Consider the following 23367-nt stretch of genomic DNA (forward strand, 5'->3'; position numbering starts at 1 on the left):
ATGACAGGAGGGGCTACTTTTTCTACGCCATGAAATGCACTCAATTCCAACCAGGTGTGTCTCCTTCCAGTTAACTATGACAAAAGCTCACAATTACAGAGCACTATTGAGCGAGGATTTTTCTGTGCATTTTTGTTCCTAGTCTAGGCCTTGCCACATATTAGGTGAACAATAAATATTGTTAATGAATGAATAACATATGCGCTATATTATTACCCTCACTTTAATGATAAAGAAGCAGTCATATAGAGAAGTTAAATAACAACCCATGTTACTTTGGACAATTAGGAAATGGAGGAATCAAGATGTAAATCTAGATTAACAGACTTCAGAATCTTTACTCAGCTGCTGGACAGTACTTATCAAACCATGTGTCAAGGTCCATTGTTGTTAGCTGCCTCCAACTCCTGACGACCCCATGCACAACACAACAGGATCGGACCATTGTGGTACATTGGGTTTTCACTGGCTGGCTTTTAGAGGTAGATTGCTTTAGTCTGGAAGCACCACTGAAAACTGTTCAGCATCACAGCAACATGCAAGCTTCCACTGACAGACAAGTGGCGGCTGTGCTCGAAGTGCATTAACCAGAAATTGAACCTGGGTCTCGTGCAGGGAAGGTGAGAATTTTACCACAGAACCATCACTGTCCTAAATTCAATCTAGTGGATCACAACCAGTATTTTTTAAGGAAATTGAATGGACATTTACAGAATATAGTACAATTAGATAGAATAGAAAATCAAGTGTATCACACATGTAGAAAGGAGAAGTATTATTTTATAATATACAAATTATGGATAACATTGCAAAGAATGGGAATTCCAGGACACTTAATTGTGCTCATGAGAAACCCGTACATAAATCAAAAGGCAGTTGTTCAGACAGAACAAGGGGATACTGATTGGTTTAAAGTCAGAAAAGGTATGCGTCAGCGTTGTATTCTTTCACCATACCTATTCAATCTGTATGCTGAGCAAATAATACGAGAAACTGGGCTATATGAAGAAGAACGGGGTATCAGGATTGGAGGAAGACTCATTAACAACCTGCATTATGCAGATGACACAACCTGGCTTGCTGAAAGTGGAGAGGACTTGAAGCACTTACTAATGAAGATCAAAGACCACAGCCTTCAGTATGGATTACACCTCAACATAAAGAAAACAAAAATCCTCACAACTGGACCAATGAGCAACATCGTGATAAATGGAGAAAAGATTGAAGTTGTCAAGGATTTCATTTTACTTGGATCCACAATCAACAGCCATGGAAGCAGCAGTCAAGAAAGCAAAAGACACTTTGCTTTGGGTAAGTCTTCTGCAAAGGACCTCTTCAAAGTGTTGAAGAGCAAAGACATCATCTTGAAGACCAAGGTGCACCTGACCCAAGCCATGGTATTTTCAATCACATCATATGCATGTGAAAGCTGGACAATGAATAAGGAAGACCAAAGAATTGACACCTTTGAATTGTGGTGTTGGAGAAGAATATTGAATATACCATGGACTGCCAAAAGAATAAACAAATCTGTCTTGGAAGAAATACAACCAGAATGCTCCTTAGAAGCAAGGATGGCGAGGCTGTGTCTTACATACTTTGGACATGTTGTCAGGAGGGATCATTCCCTGGAGAAGGACATCATGCTTGGCAGAGTCAGTGGAAAAGAGGAGGACCCTCAAAGAGGTGGATTGACACAGTGGCTGCAACAGTGAGCTCAAGCATAACAATTGTAAGGATGGCTCAGGACTGGGCAGTGTTTTGTTCTGTTGTGCATAGGGTGGCTATGAGTCAGAACCGACTCGATGGTGCCTAACAACAACAGGAACAACTTTTGTTCTAGGAGTGTAAGAGGAGGTGAGGAGGAGTATATGTATTCCAATGTAAAATGCACTTCCTACTGTGACTTATGAAAACCTGGTGGCATAGTGGTTAAGTGCTATGGCTGTTAGCCAAAAGGTCAGCAGTTCAAATCCACTAGGTGCTCCTTGGAAACTCTATGGGGCAGTTCTACTCTGTCCTATAGGGTCACTATGAGTCGGAATCCACTTGAGAGCAGTGGGTTGGGTTTTTGTTTTTTACTGTGAGTTATAGTAAAAACACTGTGGTTTTTTGCTATACTGCCTCCCATATAGCCCATTCATCCTATCTCTAGACAGACCCTTTCTGATGTAAGTAAACACCACGGGTGAACCACAATTTTCATACTGCTTACATAACTTCTCTCGCAGTCACAACACATCCCAGAGTGGCATCCTTTGTTACTTAAGCTCTACAAATCACATATATATGTGTCCTTACTCATTCTGTGCTCATGGTCTTTCCTTAGAAGAGAGCATGGAAGCCCAGCCCACAAGCTTGACCATGCTTACTCCCTGCTCCCCAGGACCCTTAACTTACTCTGTATTCCTTGTAGCCTTCATTTCAGAACTTATCCATTATAAGTACATGCTAAATGTGTGTTGAATAAATTCAATGAATTGATTCATTCAAGTAGATTATATCCATTGGAGAGTTCCCATGGCAGACATCAACGACCTACCCATAAAAGCCTGGAGATTGCAAGTAGAAAATTCAGTCCCTAAAGAGCCCAGGCTCAGTCATAGATAGCCTCCATATCTAGAAAATAAAGCTCTATATCTGGAAAACTTGGGTTTGTAAACCTAGAATCAGACCATAATTAATTTTTTTTCATGATGAGACAGTGCAGACGTCCATCATTTTCTTTCTGATTCTGTCTTGAGCTCCATATGGTAGTCAGGCTCACTGACTGAAGTAGGAGGAGGTTCTGCGATGTTCACAAGGTGAAGCAGGCATGGCACACCAGTTACAGCCACTTCCAGGATCTCTGGGCATGGGCCATACAGGCAGGGATCACAGCAAAGATCATCTGTGTCCTAAGCGGCCAGTCCAGACAAGCTTCAGAAAACAGGCTTGTGGGAGAAAACCAAAAACCCACTGACGTCGAGTTGATTCCGATTCATAGCAACCCTATAGGACACAGTAGAACTGCCCCATAGGGTTCCCAAAGCCGTAATCTTTACTGAAGCAGACTGCCACATCTTTCTCCCATGGAGCGGCTGGTCACTTTGAACCACCAGCCTTTCGGTTAGCAGCCAAACCCTTAATCGCTGCGCCACCTGGGCTCCTCACTAAAAGCCTGGGTCAGTACCATGGACAGGTCTAAGGGCATCTGGCCTACTCTAAACCAGTTGTTGTAGATTCAACCCATGGTGACCCCATGTATGTCAGAATAGAACTGTGCTCTGTAGCGTTTTCAATGGCTGAGTTTTTGAAAGTAGATCACCAGGCCTTTCTTCCAAAGCACCTCAGGGTGGACTTGAACATCCAACCTTTCAATTAGCAGCAAAATGTGTTAACCATTTGCACCACCCAAGGACTTCTGGCCTACTCTATAATGACAAAAATTACTTTAATCTGGGCTTAGCCCCAGCATATTTGGCTTATTGCCTCTCTAATGCAGAGCCCAATCCATAAAGGGTGTCTTTTTGAGGCACTCTTTATGGAGTGTGCTTTCTGGTGTCAGAGATCATATGACTGCCTACATAGAAGTCCTCTCTCCCAATGTCTGGAGACAATGACTCTTTTACTGGGTGGACCTGCGTCACTTACACTGGGGATAGAAAAGGTGGATTTGGGTCTCTCCCCACCCCTTGGTTTAGCACCATTTTCTTCCAAGGTCTTGCATACCTCTGTGACCCAGGTTAAACCAGAGCTTCACACCAATTCATTCTTTTTGAATGTCTGCTGATAATTAGCATTTCTAACACGTTCCCAGGAAGTTATACATAAGAATCACCTGGCGATCTTGTTAAAATGCAGATTCTGATTCAATATATCTGGAGAAGAAATGCAAATTCTCAGCAGAGAACTTGTTAGAAATGCAAATTCTCAGCAGGGATTTGAACTTGAATGAACCTGTTCGAAGCCCTGGTTAGAGCGAGGAGCTAGGGGCATGAGTCTCTGACCTATCTTATTCTAATGTTTAGTGTATTTGTTAGTTTTCTCACTTCTCAGCATCTATTCCTTCTTAATTTAGTAACTGATCCCAAATTTTGATGACCTACTTCTCCCCTCACAGTAAGGTGCATCAATAAATAAAGATGCCCATCCTCCCCAGACAAGGTGGGAGACATCTGACCCAGGTTGGCCAATGAGATGCTCCCTTCCTAGAATTTGAATCATGAGAATAAACTGTAAAATTCATTTACTACTGCAACCCTTGATGCTGGCCAGACTGTTGAGTAGTTTCTTCTATCCAGGTCTTCTGGACCTGCATGTTTCCCTATCTGTTCCAAGCCTGGTTCTTTGATCTCATGATCAACTCTCCATCTTTCTAAAACTCTCTTTTGCTTAAATTAGCTGGCATCAGTTTATGTTGCTTATAACCAAAGATTCCTAACAGTTTTATCTACTGAAAACAAAGGTTGGACCTGGAGTCTTGGGATTGGGAGAAAGGGGATGGGGAAATTAATAAGCCTACAACTGGCAGTTAACCACGCCCTATCAAGAGACTATGAGCCAGAACTCTGTGTTGTTTCCTTCTCAATCCTTACAGATCTTATCACATGCTTTCTATAATGGTTGGCGATCAAAATATACTTATCAAATTGAGGCATAGATAAAACTTGCCGTAAAATGAGTGTGGCTCGGAGAGCAAGGGCAAAATGTTGCTGAAACATTATTATGAATAGTATAAATTTTGGAAGAAGGAAGCAGCTCTCAAAATAGTTAAGTTTGCCTTGTTAGCAGTCTGTCTCCCTCTGCCCCTCTCTCCCTCCCTCCTCTCTCTCTCTTTTTCTTTCCCTGATCACCCCACTGTCAACAACAAATACAAATTACAAAGCCTCTTCCTGACACTCTCATTTGTTAGGGGAAAAATGTCGTGTCAGTTGTGCCATGGAGCAAAGCACCGAAGAAATGTAAAGTAAAACCCATGTAAAATAAAAGCTTTTCAAAGAATTCCTAAATTTTGATCCTTTCTGATATTCCCCTGACTCCAGTTAATAAAAATAGCTACAGTTAATAAAACATTCTATCCACTCCTTTTCAATGCCGCCTATTATTCTCAAATGCTCAAAAGCCCCAGGCTCCCAGCCGGGTCAAAAGGTTTCACAAAACAGCCACGAATTATTTCGAAGCGGTGAGACTCCCACAGCATGTCTCCCCGGAAGCTGTAAGGCGAGAAAATCCATCCTGTCTTTCTGATCGAAAGTCAGAATTCACTGGAGGAGATATAAGAAAAAAAAAAAACCCACCAGATAAAAGTTTACATTTATTTTGCACCTTCAACCTGTAATCCCAAGTACACCCATATCCTGAGAAGGGGCTTTCTATCCTAGGTGAAAAATCCCAATGTTCCTTCTATGACAATGTATTTTCGACTTTTTTATAACAGCTACAAATTCAATTTTTAATAAACAATTCCATTCTCTAGTATGCTGGAGGGTACTAGTAGTTTTCTCTCCCAAGCACTAAAGGGAGAAAATTTTCCTACCTTAGCCCTTTCGTCTTTTCTTTTTCAATCAGACTTTTGCAGGTTCAAGTTAAGCGTGCTAAAGAAGAGCCTCTGTTGACTCCTCTGTCAAACAAAACCTCTGCCACAACCCTTTGGCTTCGCTGGATGTTGTTATTATACCAAGATCTCTGCAAACACCATAGTGTTTATAGCCTGAGCATTCCACAATTTAATTCTTCATCTAAAAACCTGATACTTGAAGTGTACGTTGTAGCTTTAGAATGAGAGCCTTAAATTCCAAAATTCTTGTCCAAAAACCAAAACCAAATGCATTGCTATCAAGTTGATTTCAACTCATAGCGACCCTATAGGACAGAGCAGAACTGCCCCATAGGGTTTCCAAGGCTATAATATTTACAGAAGCAGACTGCCGTATCTTTCTCCCATGGAGTGACTGGTGAGTTTGAACCACTGACCCTTCGGTTAGCAGCCAGGTACTAAACCGTTTTGCCACCAGGGTTCCTTTCAAAATCTGTAACGGTGATCGAATGTTCAGGGTTTGGTGGCTGATGGTGGATGTTGTCATGGATATCGCTTTCAGGATAATCACTTGGGAGTGAACTTGAGGTAACGGAGAGGACATGAACCTTTTACCATACAAATTCTCCTGGGTATGATACTTAAAATCCAAGGCAGGAATGACCACTGGTCTGACATGATGGGATAATCGTTAAAATTGTATATTTTCCAAAACAAACAGGAAGTAAAAAAAAATCTTAACAGCACAGCGATTTGCTGCTGACCCTAATTACTTCCCCCCTCCTCACTGTTTCTTTTATCACAGATACTCATTTTGAAATCAAAGATCACTGACATAACCTCTGGAGTTTTCATTGCTTGGAGCACAGGAGATGGATGATGTATCTTTCATGCCCCTTGAGCGATCTATGTGCATGTCTCAGTCTGTCTTGCCTGAAATAAATTTGCTACAATCACTGTTTTTACAATATGCTAAACATATATTACCAAAATAAGCTTGCTCCCCCACAGAATAAGCGAGCCGAAGGCATTGTGTTCCATCTTTACAATGAAATGCAGATTTCTCATTGAAAGACTAATCTCTAGTTTCAAAAGATTGAGCAAAATGGTTCTTAGGAAGAATTATAGCTGGTTAAATATAAGCCGCTAAAAACATCTAGGACAAGAATATTCTTTGAGTGTGAAAGCATATTCATCTGGTTATGATTTAAACAAACATTCTTTCAGTGGAAGATCTTGTCTCAGTATTTTCTTCTGAGATCTGCAAACAAAAATCAGTTATTCTGACCCAGAGCCTTCTTTACCTAAATGATCATATCTCTCCATAACTGTGTCAGTAAAAGATTGCTTCATACTAGCAAGATTGGCCACTCCCCCAGCCTTGATATCACACTGGTAGGATTGAAGGGTGCTTGGTAAAAAGTCCCCTCCCCCCACCTGAACCTGCCCATGGAAGAACTGAAGGGAGCTATACAGTTCCCCATGGCCCTGGTGTGACACTTACGCTCACACTTACCAAACATCCCCTTTCAGGCCACTACCCACTGCAAAGACCAGTGTAAGGAGATTGTGCTTAAAACTACTTATTCATCCTTTCCTTAGAAGAGTTAGGAACCAATTTCCATGCTTTCATTCTGCTTCACCTCTGTCACCTTAAGGACCTTAAGCTTCCCAGGAACTTTCAGCCCCAAATAGTTTGCTCTATTCTCCAGTCCACTGTGCTCATGCAGAACCTGTACATAGACCAAGAGAAAGTCATTCGGACAGAAAAAGGAGATAATGTGTGGTTTAATATCAGGAAAGGTGTGCAGCAGAGTTGTATCTTTCACCATACTTATTCAATCTGTATGCTGAGCAAATAATCCGAGATGCTAGGCTATATGAAGAAGAACATGACATCAGGATTGGAAGAAGGCTCATTAACAACCTGCATTATGCAGATGCTACAACCTTGCTTGCTGAAAGCAAAGAGGACTCGAAGCACTTACTAATGAAGATCAAAGACTACAACCTTCAGTATGGATTACACCTCAACATAAAGAAAACAAAAATCCTCACAACTGGACCAATGAACAACATCATGGGAAACGGAGAAAAGATTGAAGTTGTCAAGGATTTCATCTTACTTGGATTCCAATCAACACCCATGGAAGTAGCAGTCAGGAAATCAAAAGACGAATTGCATTAGGCAAATCTGCTGCAAAAGACCTCTTTCAAGTGTTAAAAAGCAAAGATGTCACTTTGAGGATCAAAGTGTGGCTAACCCAAGCCACGGTACTTTCAATTGCCTTATATGCACGCAAAAGTTGTATGATGAATAAGGAAGATGGAATAATTGATGCATTTGAATTATGGTATTGGTGAAGAATATTGAATATACCATGGACTGCCAAAAGAACAAATAATTCTGTCTTATAAGAAGTACAGCCAGAGTTCTCCTTAGAAACAAGGATAGCAAGACTTCATTTCATGTACTTAGGACATGTTATCAGGAGGGACTAGTCCCTGGAGAAGGACATCATGCTTGGTAGAGTGTCCACAAAAAAGAGAAAGACCCTCAACGAGATGAATTGACACAGTGGCTGCAACGATGGGCTCAAACCAGGGCTTCAAGCCAGTTCCACCCCAGATATACTGAATCAGAATCTATATTTTAAGAAGACATTTTTTGATTCATATACGTATAATAAATTTTGAGAACCATCCACTATACTAGTGGTTCTCAGAATTGGTCCCGAAATAGCAGCATTAGCATCACCTGGAAACTTGTTAGAAATGCAAATTCTCAGCAGGGGTTCAAACCATAATGAAGCTGTTCAAAGCCCTGGCTCAAGCATAGCAATGATTGTCAGAATGATGCAGGACCAAGCAGAGTTTCATTCTGTTGTGCATAGGATGAGTCAGAATCAACTCGACGGCACTTAACAACAACATTCCCCAGTCTAACTCAATCTCCTTTGCCTTCATCACTCTCTAAACTCTTTCCCTGGGTCCTCTGGAACTTAAGATCTGCCATGAACAAAAACGCCTACATATTCAACTTCTTCTCTGAATGCATCATCTCCTTGCTCCAGCTGAAACTGCAAGTATGTCCTAAAGACATTGCTTCCCCTGGAGTTTGCTCAAGTTGTGATTTTTTTTTCACATTTACCCTTGTACCATTTGTCCTGGAGGTGGGTTAGACCTCCTCATTTCTCATTGTGACTTCCAGAATAATATTCCTGATTCTGCCCTACAAACCCCAGCGATACCATCCGATACTTCTCATTGTTGCAATAACCTATTTTCTATCCATTAGTCTCATTAAATAGAATTTGCCCCTTTGCTTGTTGTCTTTCTCTCCACTTCTACTACTACAACAATTTTCGGTGAATTCAGTAGCCATGTGGATCTCTGAAATCCTTGATCTTTTCACCTGCCACTGAAATTATCCTACATACCTCCTCAGCCTCTCGCTCCCGTGGTCATAAAAAAAACCATTGCCATCAAATCAATTCTGACTCATGGAAAACCCATGTGTTACAGAATATAACTGCACCATAAGATTTTCTTGGCTGTAATCTTTACGGAAGCAGATCACCAGGACTTTCTTCTGTGTAGCTGCTGGGCAAATTAAAATCACCAACTATTCTCTTAGTAGCTGAAAGTAAACCATTTGCACCATCCAGGGACCTTCCCACGGCAATACTCACTTTTTCATTACCAAAAACGCCATTCCTTTCAAAATTTCATTTTCAAGCATCCCTCCCTTTGATTATAACCTACAGCTTAATTGTTCTTTTACCTCAATTCCAACAACTCATTGACACCCTCAGGATATCCAAATCATTGGCCCCACCATATTTGCACTGTTCATCTTTGGGTAGTAATGAATTTGACCTTACCCATAAAGAGGTCTGGCCTTTGCCTTTAGCTTCTGGAAAGTAATCCCAGTGTCTCTTGTTTGGGTGGGGGCTGGTCACAGCAGATCTTAGTGTGGGGCTGACCACACCCAATAGTCTTACAATGGGCTTTATGATGCCAGAAAAGCCAACCACATGATTTATGGTGGGGGCTTTGGGTTGTACATGTGCACACACTTCTGTTGGTAATTACAAGGTGATAGGCTCTGCAGAATTTCAACTTGAGATGAAGCCAAACTTTTCCAAAATGTATGTACATTCTCAACAGTTTTATTTTCCTGTTTCTAACATCCTTGTTCACCACTCACTCATCTGTCTGTTTGTCATACTTTGGTGACTTGCAGGTTGCTGTCATGCTGGAAGCTATGCTACCAGAATTTCAAATACCAGAAGGGTCACCCATGTGCACAGGTTTCAGTGGAGCTTCCAGACTAAGACAGGCTGGTAAGAAGTACCTGGATATCTACTTCTGAAAAAATTGGCCAGTGAAAACCTTATGAATAACAGTGGAACATTATCTGATATAGTGCCATAAAATGAGCCCCTCAGGTTGGAAGGCACTCAAAATACACTGGAGAAAAGCTGCCTCCTCAAAGTAGAGTCAACCTCATTGATGTGGATGGAGTCAAGTTTTCAGGACCTTCATTTGCTGATGTGACATGACTCAAAATGAGAAGTAACAGCTGCAAACATCCATTAATATTCAGAACGTGGAATGTACAAAGTATGAATCTAAGAAAATTGGAAGTTGTCAAAAATGAAATGGAATGCTTGAAGATATATATCCTAGTCATTAGAGAGCTGAAAAAGACTGCTATTGGCCATTTTGAATCAGAGAATCACATGGTCTACTATGCTGGGAATGAAAAATTGAAGAACAGCACCACATTTGTTGTCAAGAAGAACATTTCAAGATCTATCCTGAAATATAATGCTGTCAGTGGCAGAATAATATCCATACACTTAAAAAGAAGACCAATTAATAAGACTATTATTCAAATTTATATACCAACCACTAATGCCAAACATGAAGAAATTGAAGATTTTTACCAATTTCTGCAGTCTGAAATTGATCAAACATGCAACCAAGATGCACTCATAATTACTGATTATTGGAATGTGAAAGCTGGAAACAAAGAAGAAGGTTCTGTTGTTGAAAAATTTGCCCTTGGTGATAGAAATGATGCAGGAGATTGCATGATAGCATTTTGAAAGACAACTCATTCATTGGAAATGTCTTTTTTCATCAGCATAAATGGCAACTATACCAATGGACCTCATCAGATGGAATACACAGGAATCAAATTGACTACATCTGTGGAAAGAGATGATAGAAAAGCTCAACATTATTATTCAGAATAAGGCCAGGGAATAAGGAATACATCATCAGTTGCACACATGCAAGTTCAAGCTAAAGCTAAAAAAAAATTAAAACAAGTCCGCGAGAGCCAAAGCACAGCCTTGAGTACATCCTGCTTGAATTTAGAGACCATCTCAAGAATAGATTTGATGCGTTGAACACTAATGACTGAAGACCAGATGAGTTATGGGAAGACATCAAGGACATCATTCATGAAGAAAGCAAAAGGTCATTAAAAGGATAAAAAAGAAAAACAAGACCAAAATGAAGGTCATAAGAGACTCTGAAACTTGCACATGAACCTAGAGTAACTAAAGCAAATGGAACAAATGATGACGTAAAAGGGCTGAACAGAAGATTTCAAAAAGCAGCTCGAGAAGACAAAGTATTATAATGAAATGTGCAAAGACCTGGAGTTAGATAACCAAGAGGGAAGAACATGCTCGGCATTTATCAAGCTAAAAGAACTGAAGAAAAAATTCAAACCTCAAGTTGCAATGTTGAAGGATTCTATGGCCAAAATATTCAACAACACAGAAAGCATCAAAAGCAGATGGAGTGACACACAGTCACTCACTTTACCAAAACGAATTGGTTGATGTTCAGCCATTTAAGGAAGTAGCATATAATCAAGAACCAATGGTACTGAAGGAAGAGGTCCAAGCTGCACTGAAGACGTCGGAAAAAACAAGGGTCCAAGAATTGACGGAATACCAATTGAAATGTTTCAACAAATAGATACAATGCTGGGAGCCCTCACTCATCTATGCTAAGAAATTTAGAAGAGAGCTACCTGGCCAAATGACTGGAACAGAACCATATTTGTGCCCATTCCAAAAAAAAGGTGATCCAACAAAATGTGGAAATTATTGAACAATATCATTAATATCACCTGCAAGTAAAATTACACTGAAGATTATTCAAAAATAGTTGCAGCACTACATGGACGAGGAACTGCCAGAAATTCAAGCAAGATTCAAAAGAGGACGTGAAGTAAGGGATGTCATTGCTGATGTCAAATGAATCTTAGCTAAAAGCAAAGAAGAGCAAGAAGATGTTTACTTGAGTTTTATTGACTATGCAAAGGCATTTGACTGTGTGGATCATAACAAATTATGGGTAACATTATGAAGAATGTTAAATTCCAGAACACTTAATTGTGCTCATGCAGAACCTGTACACAGATCAAGAAGCAGTCATTCGAACAGAGCAAGGAGATACTGTATGGCTTAAAATCAGGAAAGGTGTGTGTCCTTTCACCATATTTATTCAATCTGTATGTTGAGCAAATAATCCGAGACACTAGACTACATGAAGAATGGGGCATCAGGATTGGAGGAAGGCTCATTAACAATCTGTGATATGCAGATGACACAAATGCAAAGAGGACTTGAAGCACTTACTGATGAAGATCAAAGGCTACAACCTTCAGTATGGATTATATTTCGACGTAAAGAAAACTAAAATCCTCACAACTGGACCAATAAGCAACATAATGATAAATGGAGAAAAATTGGACTTTGTCAAGGATTTCGTTTTACTTGGATGCATAATTAATGCCCCATGGAAACAGGAAGCAAGAAATCAAATGATGGGGGGAGGGTCAAGATGGTGGAGTAGTCAGATGCTTCCGGTGGTCCCTCTTACAACAAAGACTCGAAAAAAACAACTGAAATGACTATACTTATGACAAGCTAGGAGCCCTGAACATCAAAGGAAAAGTTAGAAAAGAGACTGAGTGGCAGGAAGAGGAAGAAAAGGTTCAGAAGCAGAGAGGAGTTGCTGGACCTGAATCGCCAGGATCCCTCAGGCACCATTCCTGGGAATGACTGCGGTGGGCTGGCGGTAGTGTTCGGTCCATAGTTTCCTCAGGAAGACAGCCAGCCACACAACCTACTCATATTTCCAGAACCAGAGAAGACCGGTGCTCTCGGCCAAAGGTAAGTGCTTGAGTATATTTTACTGTGCACCCAGCCCCCAAGCCAGGTTCAGTGGTTATCAATTTCCCTGGGCCTGAGATAGGCCCTGCTGAGTGTCTTGAGCAATTCTCCCTGCCTTGGAGAAGGAATAAATTCACAACTGGGGGAAAAGATAATCTGCGAGCTCCACTAACCTGTGGAACTCAGGAGAGAAATAGCTCCGGTCCAGGAATAAACAGTCCATGGACTTTGAATACCTTTCCCCCCTGCATGGATTTGTTTGGTCTATTTCAGGAGACTGGCCCTTGTTGGCAAACTGCAACTGTTTCAGCCGTGTGGTGGAGAGGTGAGTGTTTCATGTTTGACACTGCTTTGCCTACTAAACAGGGTCCTCACCTACCCATGTCAGGGGCCTAAGGACTGGAGGCTCCACCCACATCACCCAGCCACCTGCAACAGGGGTCCAAGGATAACTGGTACCTCCCAGTCCTTACAACAAAAGCATCAGGTACCCATGGTCCATCTGCAGAACCACCCACCTGTGCAATCTAGGGAACAGGGAAATGCTTTCCTCACAGACACTTGCAGGACATTTGTCAGCCACCTGCCTTGTTGAGAGCGTGACCCCCTGCTGCAACCAAATACCTCTACCTACACCAATCACCCCTGACCCTCTAGGACTGTAGGACAGAGCCTGTACCATAAACTTGATGACCAACTACCTGGACACCTGAGCTGAATCCATGCAAGAAAATTGAATGGGCTTCTAGGCTCATATACTTGATAACAGCTCTAGCCATCTGATGACAGGATTTTCAGAGCTTCAAAGGTAAAAATAATCAACCAAGATCACTCAAGCAACCTATTTGGGGATATCAAAACAAAACAAAGCAAGAAGCTAGGATACAGTAAGCAAACAAAAATAAGCCAATAAAATAACTTATAGATGGCTTGAAGACAACAGTCAGTATCAAATCACATAAATAAGCAGACCATGATCACTTCAAGAAGGTCTCAGAACAAAGAATCAAGGGATCTTCAGGATGAAGGTACCTTCCTGGAATTAGGAGATGCAGAATACAAAAGATTAATATACAGAACTCTTCAAGACATCAGGAAAGAGATCAGGCAATATGAGTAACAAGCCAAGGAACACACATATAAAGCAGTTGAAGAAATTAAAAAAGATTATTCAAGAACATAATGAAAAATTTAATAACCTGCAAGAATCCATAGAGAGATACCCCCCACCACCCACTGCCGTCGACAGCAGTCCGAAATTCAGAAGATTAAAAAAAAATTACAGAATTAGACAACTCAACAGAAAATCAGAGGAGCAGACTTATGGAAGTGGAAGGCAGAATTAATGAGATTGAAGATAAATGTCTTGGCACCAATATAGTCAAAGAAAAATCAGATAAAAGAATTAAAAAAAAATGAAGAAACCCTAAGAATCACGGGGGATTCTATCAAGAGAAATCACCTATGAGTGATTGAAATACCAGAACAGGGAGGGATAACAGAAAATACAGAGCGAATTGTTGAAGATTTGTTGGCAGAAAACTTCCCTGATATCGTGAAAGATGAGAAGATACCTATCCAAGATGCTCATCGAACACCACATAAGGTAGATCTCAAAACAGTCACTAAGGCATATTACAATCAAACTTGCCAAAACCAAAGATAAAGACAGAATTTTAAGAGCGGCTAGAGATAAACAAAAAGTCACCTACGAAGGAGAGTCAATAAGAATAAGCTCGAACTACTCACCAGAAACCACGCAGACAAGACGGAAATGGAGTGACTTATATAAAGCATTGAAGGAAAAAAATTGCCAACCAGGAATCATATATCCAGCAAAACTGTCTCTCAAATACGAAGGCGAAATTAGGACATTTCCAGATAAACACAAGTTTAGAGGATTTGTAAAACTCAAACCAAAACTACAAGAAATACTAAAGGGAGTTCTCTGGTTAGAAAATCAATAATATCAGCTATCAACCCAAGACTAGAACACAGGACAGAGCAACCAGATACACCCAGATACAGAAATCACAAAAATAAATCAAGGCTAAAAAAACCACTCAGAACAGGGAAACAGTGATGTCATCACATAAAAGAAAACAATATTAAAACAATAAAGAGGGACTAAGAAATGTAGTCATAGATCTTGCATATGGAGAGGAAGTCAAGGCAATATAAAGAAATAAAAGTTAGGTTTTTTAAACTTAGAAAAATAGGGGCAAATATTAAGGTAACCACAAAGGAGACTAACAATCCTATTCATCAAAATAAAATACAAGAAAAAAATAGAGACTCAGCAGAAACAAAATCAACAACAACAAATAACAGGAAAAGAAAATATGTAAAGAAAAACTACTCAGGACAAAAAGTTAAGTGGGGAAAAACAAACCGTCAACAACATGCACAAAAAGACATCAAAATGACAGCACTAAACTCATACCTATCCATAATTACACTGAATGCAAATGGACTAAATGCACCAATAAAGAGACAGAGTGCCAGACTGGATTAAACAACACAATCCATCTACATGCTGCCTACAAGAGACACACCTTAGACTTAGAGACACAAACAAACTAAAACTCAAAGGACTGAAAGAAACATATCAAGCAAACAACAGTCAAAAAAGAGCAGGAGTGGCAATGTTAATTTCTGAAAAAATAGGCTTTAAAGTTAAATCCACCACAAAGAATAGGAAGGACACTATATAATGATTAAAGGGACAATACACCAAGAAGATAACCATATTAAATATTTATGCACCCAACGACAGGGCTGCAAGATACATAAAACAAACTCTAACAGCATTGAAAAGTGAGATAGACAGCTCCACGATTATAGTAAGAGACTCAAACCAATTTTGGTGAAGAACACAACATCCAAAAAGAAGCTCAATACAGACACGGAATATTTAAATGCCACAATAAACCAACTTGACCTCATAGACATATACAGAACACTCCACCCAACAGCAGCCAAGTATACTTCTTTTCTAGTACACATGGAACATTCTCTAGAATAGACCAAATATTAGGTCATAAAGCAAGCCTTAGCAGAACCAAAACAGCAAAATATTACAAAGCATCCTCTCTGACCATAGGCCATAAAAGTGGAAATCAATAACAGAAAAAGCAGGGAAAAGAAATCAAACACGTGGAAACTGAACAACACCCTGCTCAGAAACAACTGGGTTATAGAAGACATTAAGGAAGGAATAAAGAAATTCATAGAATCGAAAGAGAATGAAAACACTTCCTATCAGAACCTTTGGGACACAGCAAAAGCAGCGATCAGAGGTCAATTTATATCAATACATGCACACATCCAAAAAGAAGAAAGGGCCCAAATCAAATAATTATCCCTAAAACTTGAACAAATAGAAAGAGAGCAACAAAAGAAACCCTTAGGCACCAGACGAAAGCAAATAATAAAAATTACAGCAGAATTAAATGAAATAGAGAACAGAAAAAGAATTGAAAGAATTAACAAGACCAAAAGCTGGTTCTTTGAAAAAAATAACAGTTAATAAACCATTGGCCAAACTGACAAAAGAAAAACAGGGAGGAAGAAAATAACCTGAATAAGAAATGAGATGGGCGATATTACAACAGACCCAACGGAAATAAAAAGAATCACATCAGATTACTGCAAAAAAATGGTACTCTAACAAATATGAAAACCTAGAAGAAATGGGATGAATTTCTAGAAACAAACTACCTACCTAAACTAACACAAACAGAGGTAGAACAATTAAATAAACCCTCAACAAGAGAAGAGATTGAAAAGGTAATTGAAAAACTGCCCCCCCCCCCCCCCGCAAAAAAGCCCTTGCCTGGACAGCTTCACTGGAGAGCTCTACCAAGCTTTCAGAGAAGAGTTAACGCCACTACAACTAAAGGTATTTCAGAGCATAGAAAAGGAATGAATACTCCCAAACTCATGCTATGAAGTCAGCATATCCCTGATACCAAAACCAGGTAAAGATACCACAGAAAAAAAGAAAATTACAGACCTATATCCCTCCTGAATTTAGATGCAAAAATCCTTAACAAAATTCTAGCCAATAGAATTCAACAACATATCAAAAAAATAATTCACCACAACCAAGTGGGATTCATACCAGGTATGCAGGGATGGTTCAACATTAGAAAAACAATTAATGTAATTCATCATATAAATAAGACAAAAGACAAGAACCACGAGATCTTATCAATTGATTCAGAAAACGCATTTGACAAAGTTCAACACCCATTCATGATAAAAAAAAAAAAAAAACCTCAGCAAAATTGGAATAGAAGGAAAATTCCTCAACATAATAAACGGCATTTATACAAAGCCAACAGCCAACATCATCCAAAATGGAGAGAGTCTGAAAGTATTCCTGTTGAGATTGGGAGCCACACAAGGATGCCCTTTATCACCACACTTTTTCAACACTGTGCTGGAAGTCCTAGCCAGAGCAATTAGGCTAGATAAAAAAATAAAGGGCATCCAGATTGGTGAGGAAGAAGTAAAAGTATCTCTATTTTTAGATGGCATGATCTTATACACAGAAAACCCTAAAGAATCCTCAAGAAATCTACTGAAACTAAGAGAAGAGTTCAACAGAGCATCAGGATACAAGATAAACATACAAAAATCAGATGGATCCCTCTACACCAACAAAAAGAACATCAAAGAGGATATCACCAAATCAATACCATTTACAATAGACCCCAAGAAGATAAAACACTTAAGAATAAATCTTACCAGAGACGTAAAAGACCTATATGAGGAAAACTACAAGACACTACTGCAAGAAAGCAAAAGAGGCCTCCATAAGTGGAAAAACATACCTTGCTCATGGATAGGAAGACTGAACATTGTAAAAAATGTCTATTCTACCAAAAACGATCTACAAATACAACGCAATTCCGATCCAAATTCCAATGAGATTTTTTAATGAGATGGAGAAACAAATCACCAACTTCATATGGAAGGGAAAGAGGCCCCAGAGAAGTAAAGCATTACTGAAAAAGAAGAACAAAGTGGGAGGCCTCACTCCACCTAATTTTAGAACCTATTATACTGCCCCAGTCAAAACAGCCTGGTACTGGTACAACAGCAGACACATAGACCGATGGAACAGAATTGAGAATCCAGACATAAATCCATCCACATATGAGCAGTTGGTATTTGAGAAAGGCCCAAGGTCAGTTTAATGGGGAAAAGACAGTCTCTTTAACAAATGGTACTGGCATAACTGGATATCCACCTGCAAAAATTTGAAACAAGACCCGTACCTCACACCATGTAGAAAAACTAACTCAAAATGGATCAAAGACCTAAATACAAAATCTAAAACAATAATGATCATGGGAGAATAAATAGGGACAACACTAGGAGCCCTAACACATGGCATAAACAGTATACAAAACAGTACTAACAATGCACAAACACCAGAAGAGAAACTAGATAACTGGGAGCTCCTAAAAATCAAACACCTATGCTCCTCCAAAGACTTCACCAAAAGAAGAAAAAGACTACCTACAGGCTGGGAAAAAGTTTTTAGCTATGACATTTCGGATCAGTGCCTGATCTCTAAAATCTACATGATACTGCAAAAACTCAACTACAAAAAGACAAATAACCCAATTAAAAAATGGGCAAAAGATATGAACGGGCACTTCACTAAAGAAGACATTCAGGTAGCTAACAGATACATGAGGAAATGCTCACGATCATTAGCCATTAGAGAAATGCAAATCAAAACTACATTGGGTTTCCATCTCACTCCAACAAGGCTGGCATTAATCCAAAAAGCACAAAATAATCAACGCTGGAGAGGTTGTGGAGAGACTGGAACACTTCTACACTGCTGGTGGGAATGTCAAATGGTACAACCACTTTGGAAATCGATTTGGCGCTTCTTTAAAAAGCTAGAAATAGAACTACCATATGATCCAACAATCCCACTTCTTGGAATATATCCTAGAGAAATAAGAGACTTTAACGAACAGATATATGCACACCCATGTTCATTGCAGCACTGTTTACAATAGCAAAAAGATGGAAGCAACCAAGATGCCTATCAACAGATGAATGGATAAATAAATTACGGTATATTCACACAATTGAATACTACGCATCAATAAAGAACAATGATGAATCCGTGAAACATTTCATAACGTGGAGGAATCTGGAAGGCATTATGCTGAGTTAAATCAGTCAGTTGCAAACGGACAAATATTGTATGAGACCACTATTATAAGAACTTAAGAAATAGTTTTAAAAGAGAAGAAAATATTCTTTGATGCTTACGAGAGTGGGGAGGGAGGAAAGGAGAATGGTATTTACTAATTAGATAGTAGATAAGAACTATTTTAGGCGAAGGGAAAGACAACACGCAATACAGGCAAGGTCAACACAACTGGACTAAGCCAAAAGCAAAGAAGTTTCCTGAATAAACTGAACCCTTAGAAGGCCAGTGTAGCAGGGGTGGGGGTTTGGGGACCATGGTTTCAGGGGACATCTAGGTCAATTGGCATAATAAAATCTATTTAGAAAACATTCTGCATCCCACTTTGGAGATGGTGTCTCGGGTCTTAAATGCTAGCAAGCAGCCATCTAAGAGGCATCAATTGGTCTCAACCCACCTGGAGCAAAGGAGAATGAAGAACACCAAAGACACAAGGTAATTACGAGCCCAAGAGACAGAAAGGGCCACATTAACCAGAGACTACCTCAGCCTGAGACCAGGAGAACTAGAAGGTGCCCAGCTACAACCAATGACTGCCCTGATAGGGAACACAACAGAGAATCCCTGAGGGAGCAGGAGAGCAGGAGGATGCAGACCTCAAATTCTTGTAAAAAGAGCAAACCTTCTGTTAGCCCATGATAGGAACCATTCCCAAAGCCAACTCTTTAGACAGGGATTGGACTGGACAATGGGATAGAAAATGATACTGGTGAGGAGTAAGCTTCTTGGATTAAGCAGACACATGAGATTACATGGGCAGCTCCTGTCGGGAGGGGAGATGAGTGGCAGAGGGGGTCAGAAGCTAGCCTAATGGACATGAAAATAGAGAGTGGAAAGGAGTGTGCTGTCTCATTAGGGGGAGAGCAACCAGGAGTATATAGCAAGGTGTATATACATTTTTGTATGAGAAACTGACTTGATTTGTAAACTTTCACTTAAAACGTAATAAAAACTGAAAAAGAAAATCAAGTGACTTTCGCATTGGGTGAATCTGCTGCAAAAGACCTCTTTCAAGTATTAAAAAGCAAAGATGTCAATTTGAAGATCCAAGTGTGGCTAACACAAGCCAAGGTATTTTCAATCGCCTCATATGCATGCAAAAGCTGGACAACGAATAAGGAAGATGGAAGAAGAATTGACACATTTGCATTACTGTGTTAACGAAGAATATTAAACATACCATGGACTGCCAGAAGAAGGAACAAGTCTGTCTTGGAAGAAGTACAGCGAGAACGCTCCTTAGAAGTGGGGTTTGCGAGACTTCATCTCAGGTACTTTGGACATGTTATCAGGGGGAACCAGTCACTGGAGAGGGATGTCATGCTTGGTAAAGTAGAGAGTCAGTGAAAAAGAGGAAAACCCTCAATGAAATGGATTGACACAATTGTTGCAACAATGGGCTCAAGCATCACAACGATCGTGAGGATGGCGCAGAACCAGGCAGTGTTTCATTCCATGGTACGTGGGGTCGTTCTGAGTCAGAATTGACTTGATGTCACCTCAAAACAACAACAACATGCTTGTTGCCAACACCAAGCTTTTTCATTTTTGCCATTCTGCTGTGTGTGTAGTGTTATTACATCATGTATACAATTTGCTTTTTCTGATTACTGGTTAACTTGAACTCATATCCATAATTGGCCAAGAAAAACTAAATGATGATATTTAGGGATGCAGGCTTCGGTGGTTAAACTGTGAAGGAAACTAAGGAAGATTTTACCATAAATATCAGTGGAGTGCTTACCCTTGAGGAGAATGGAAGTTAAATAATTGGAAGCGATCACACAGAGGTCAAGAGGACTTCTGAGGTCAAGAGGACTTCTGAATGCTGACGATAATGTATTTTTTGCTCTATGAGATAATTATACAGAAGTTCTGTTTGTGATAAGACATTGAGCTATAAAGTCTTGTTTTGCACACTATTCTTTGTCTTATTTTAGTGTAAAAAAATTAAAGTAGAAGGATAAGTCAGCAAAACAAATATTATTTGAGTACGTCTGGTGATACAAAGGTTAATGGGGAAGGTCTTTCCCTCAGCATTACCGTGAAACACACAATTCATCGGTGGCAGCATGAATTGCTACTGGAGTGCTGAGAACTGGAGAAAGATGTGAAAGAGAAGGGGGGATTTGTGATACTTATATTTTGAAATATAAGTAGGATTGAACATCCAAAAAAAAAGGAGAGAAGGGGCTTTACGGACGTCTTTTGATCTGTGGACCACAGTCACCTCATAGTCCCCGGTCTAAACACACTGACACTCAGATGTCCATAGTCACATGCACACTTACACATATATACACTCTAACAAATTCACACACATGCACTCCCATGCACATACACAATTACACAAACACACACAACCTCACATACACATACACACATATCCACGTATAAAAACACACTCTCACACACACATTTCTCACACTACACTCACACACCAATTACACTCTTGCTCCTTCTCTCACACATACACACACACGTACGCTGCCACACAGACACCCACAGTCACAAAGTCACACATTCATACACTCACCATGCATACACTTGTACACTCATGTGCCCATTCACAATCACACATGAACACACTCACATTCATACACACATTCACAGATAGGCACACACAGTCACACATACTCCTACTCCTAACACACATATTCTCACAATATACTCAGGCACACATACACGTCCACACACTCACATTTCTTACACATACACACATACACTCACGTGCAAGCATGCACACACACAGTCCCCCACACCTGTAGGGGAGCTGCTCTTTTCCCCACTCTGCCTCTCTTGGCACCCTGACTGAGTAGGAATGTGGCCTAAGCCAAGCAAAGCAGAGTCCTTCACCAAGGATGGTCAAACTGGAACTAAGGGAAGAAAGCCCCTTTAGTCTGTGGTAGCTGCACACCAGGTCACTCTTAGAAGTGCTGCCTCCTGTCATACATAGAAGAAACCAGTCTGCCAGAAAAAGAATGAGACCCACCCAAGAGACAAAGAGTGAGGCTCAAGGACCCTCAAGTCCCAGGTTCCAGCCATCCAGGGGGTCGGCTGCTCAATGACTTGTTTACAGTTCAGTTACCTTCCTTTTCCGCCCAAGTCAGTTTGGGTTGGGTTGTTGTCACTGGCAATTTAAAGAGACCACATTCCTTAAGAGGGCTTTCCTGAGAAACCAAGGAGGCTTAAAAGACACCATGACAATGAGCGATGAGTGACCAAAATGGAACTTGTCACCATGTCTGGGTTTTCTTTCTGTTCATTTTTTTTTCTTTTCTTTTTTAATTGTGGTAAGTATATATGCAACAAAACATTTGCCATTTCAGCATACTTCGCATGTACAATTCAGTGACCTTCTGTTCATCATGTTGTTCAACCATCACCATTATCCATTTCCAGAATTTCCCATCTTCCTTGTTCCATTTTGTTTTAACGTTCCAGTTGTATACTGTTCTCTAACCATACTGCCTTCTTGCAAGACTTCAGCAGCTTCTTCCCCTACGAGCTTTGGCCCCATTGCAAGCTTTGCCCTCATTGCTCTCCTCCCTGCTCCCTATGGAGCAGGTCTTTGCTTCTTTGTCAGTTTCTCCAAAAGCATTTCCTGGCCACACTGTGGCAGGAAGTTTATCCTTGCGTTATCCCTAAGAACTTTACATTTTTTTCTTTTTTGTAGCACTTTATCACAATTTGAAATTATTTTATTTATATGCTCTTTACTTAGGTTTTATTTTTTTCCCCATTAAACTGTAAGCTTGGCTCACTTTGGGGCAGGTGATCACCCCTGCTCCTCAGGAATAGGGTGCCTTTCATCACCCAGAGGTTTTTTCCTTTGAATTGTTTGTTGCAGCATGACTCTGAGATAGGAGGCCTATTCAGAAACTAAATGTGTATTAAAAAGTCAAACCCATTGCTGTGGAGTTGATTCCAACTCATAGTGACCCTACAGAACAGAGTAGAACTGCCCCATAGGGTTTCCAAGGAGTGGCTGATGGATTCGAACCGCCGACCTTTTGGGTAGCAGCTAAACATTTAACCACTGAGCCACCAGGGCTCCATGTGTGTGTTGTTCTCCACTTTATCCCCTGAGCTCAGTGGAAAAAAGGCAGGGAGAGTCTACGAGGGAGGGAGGCAAGGAGGCTGACAGCGTCTCCACTACCGCAGTAACTTCCCAGTATGCTCCCCAAAATTCATGCCTTCCGAGAAGACTCTTTTCAAACTGATGATTTAGACTTCGATTTCTACATCTCGTGCTCTCTGAATGCTGTGCTGCTTTTAACAGTGATTCTTCTCCTTGAGTCTCCCAGGCTGCACACACATGGGGTACCCCCACTGTGTGGCTTGCTTGCTTGCTTTAATGACATGCTGGCTATGCCCCTGGTTTTTAGCACAGCCACAGGTACATC

Source organism: Elephas maximus, chromosome 3, assembly GCF_024166365.1.
Source record: "Elephas maximus indicus isolate mEleMax1 chromosome 3, mEleMax1 primary haplotype, whole genome shotgun sequence".
NCBI classification, from domain to species: Eukaryota; Metazoa; Chordata; class Mammalia; order Proboscidea; family Elephantidae; genus Elephas; species Elephas maximus.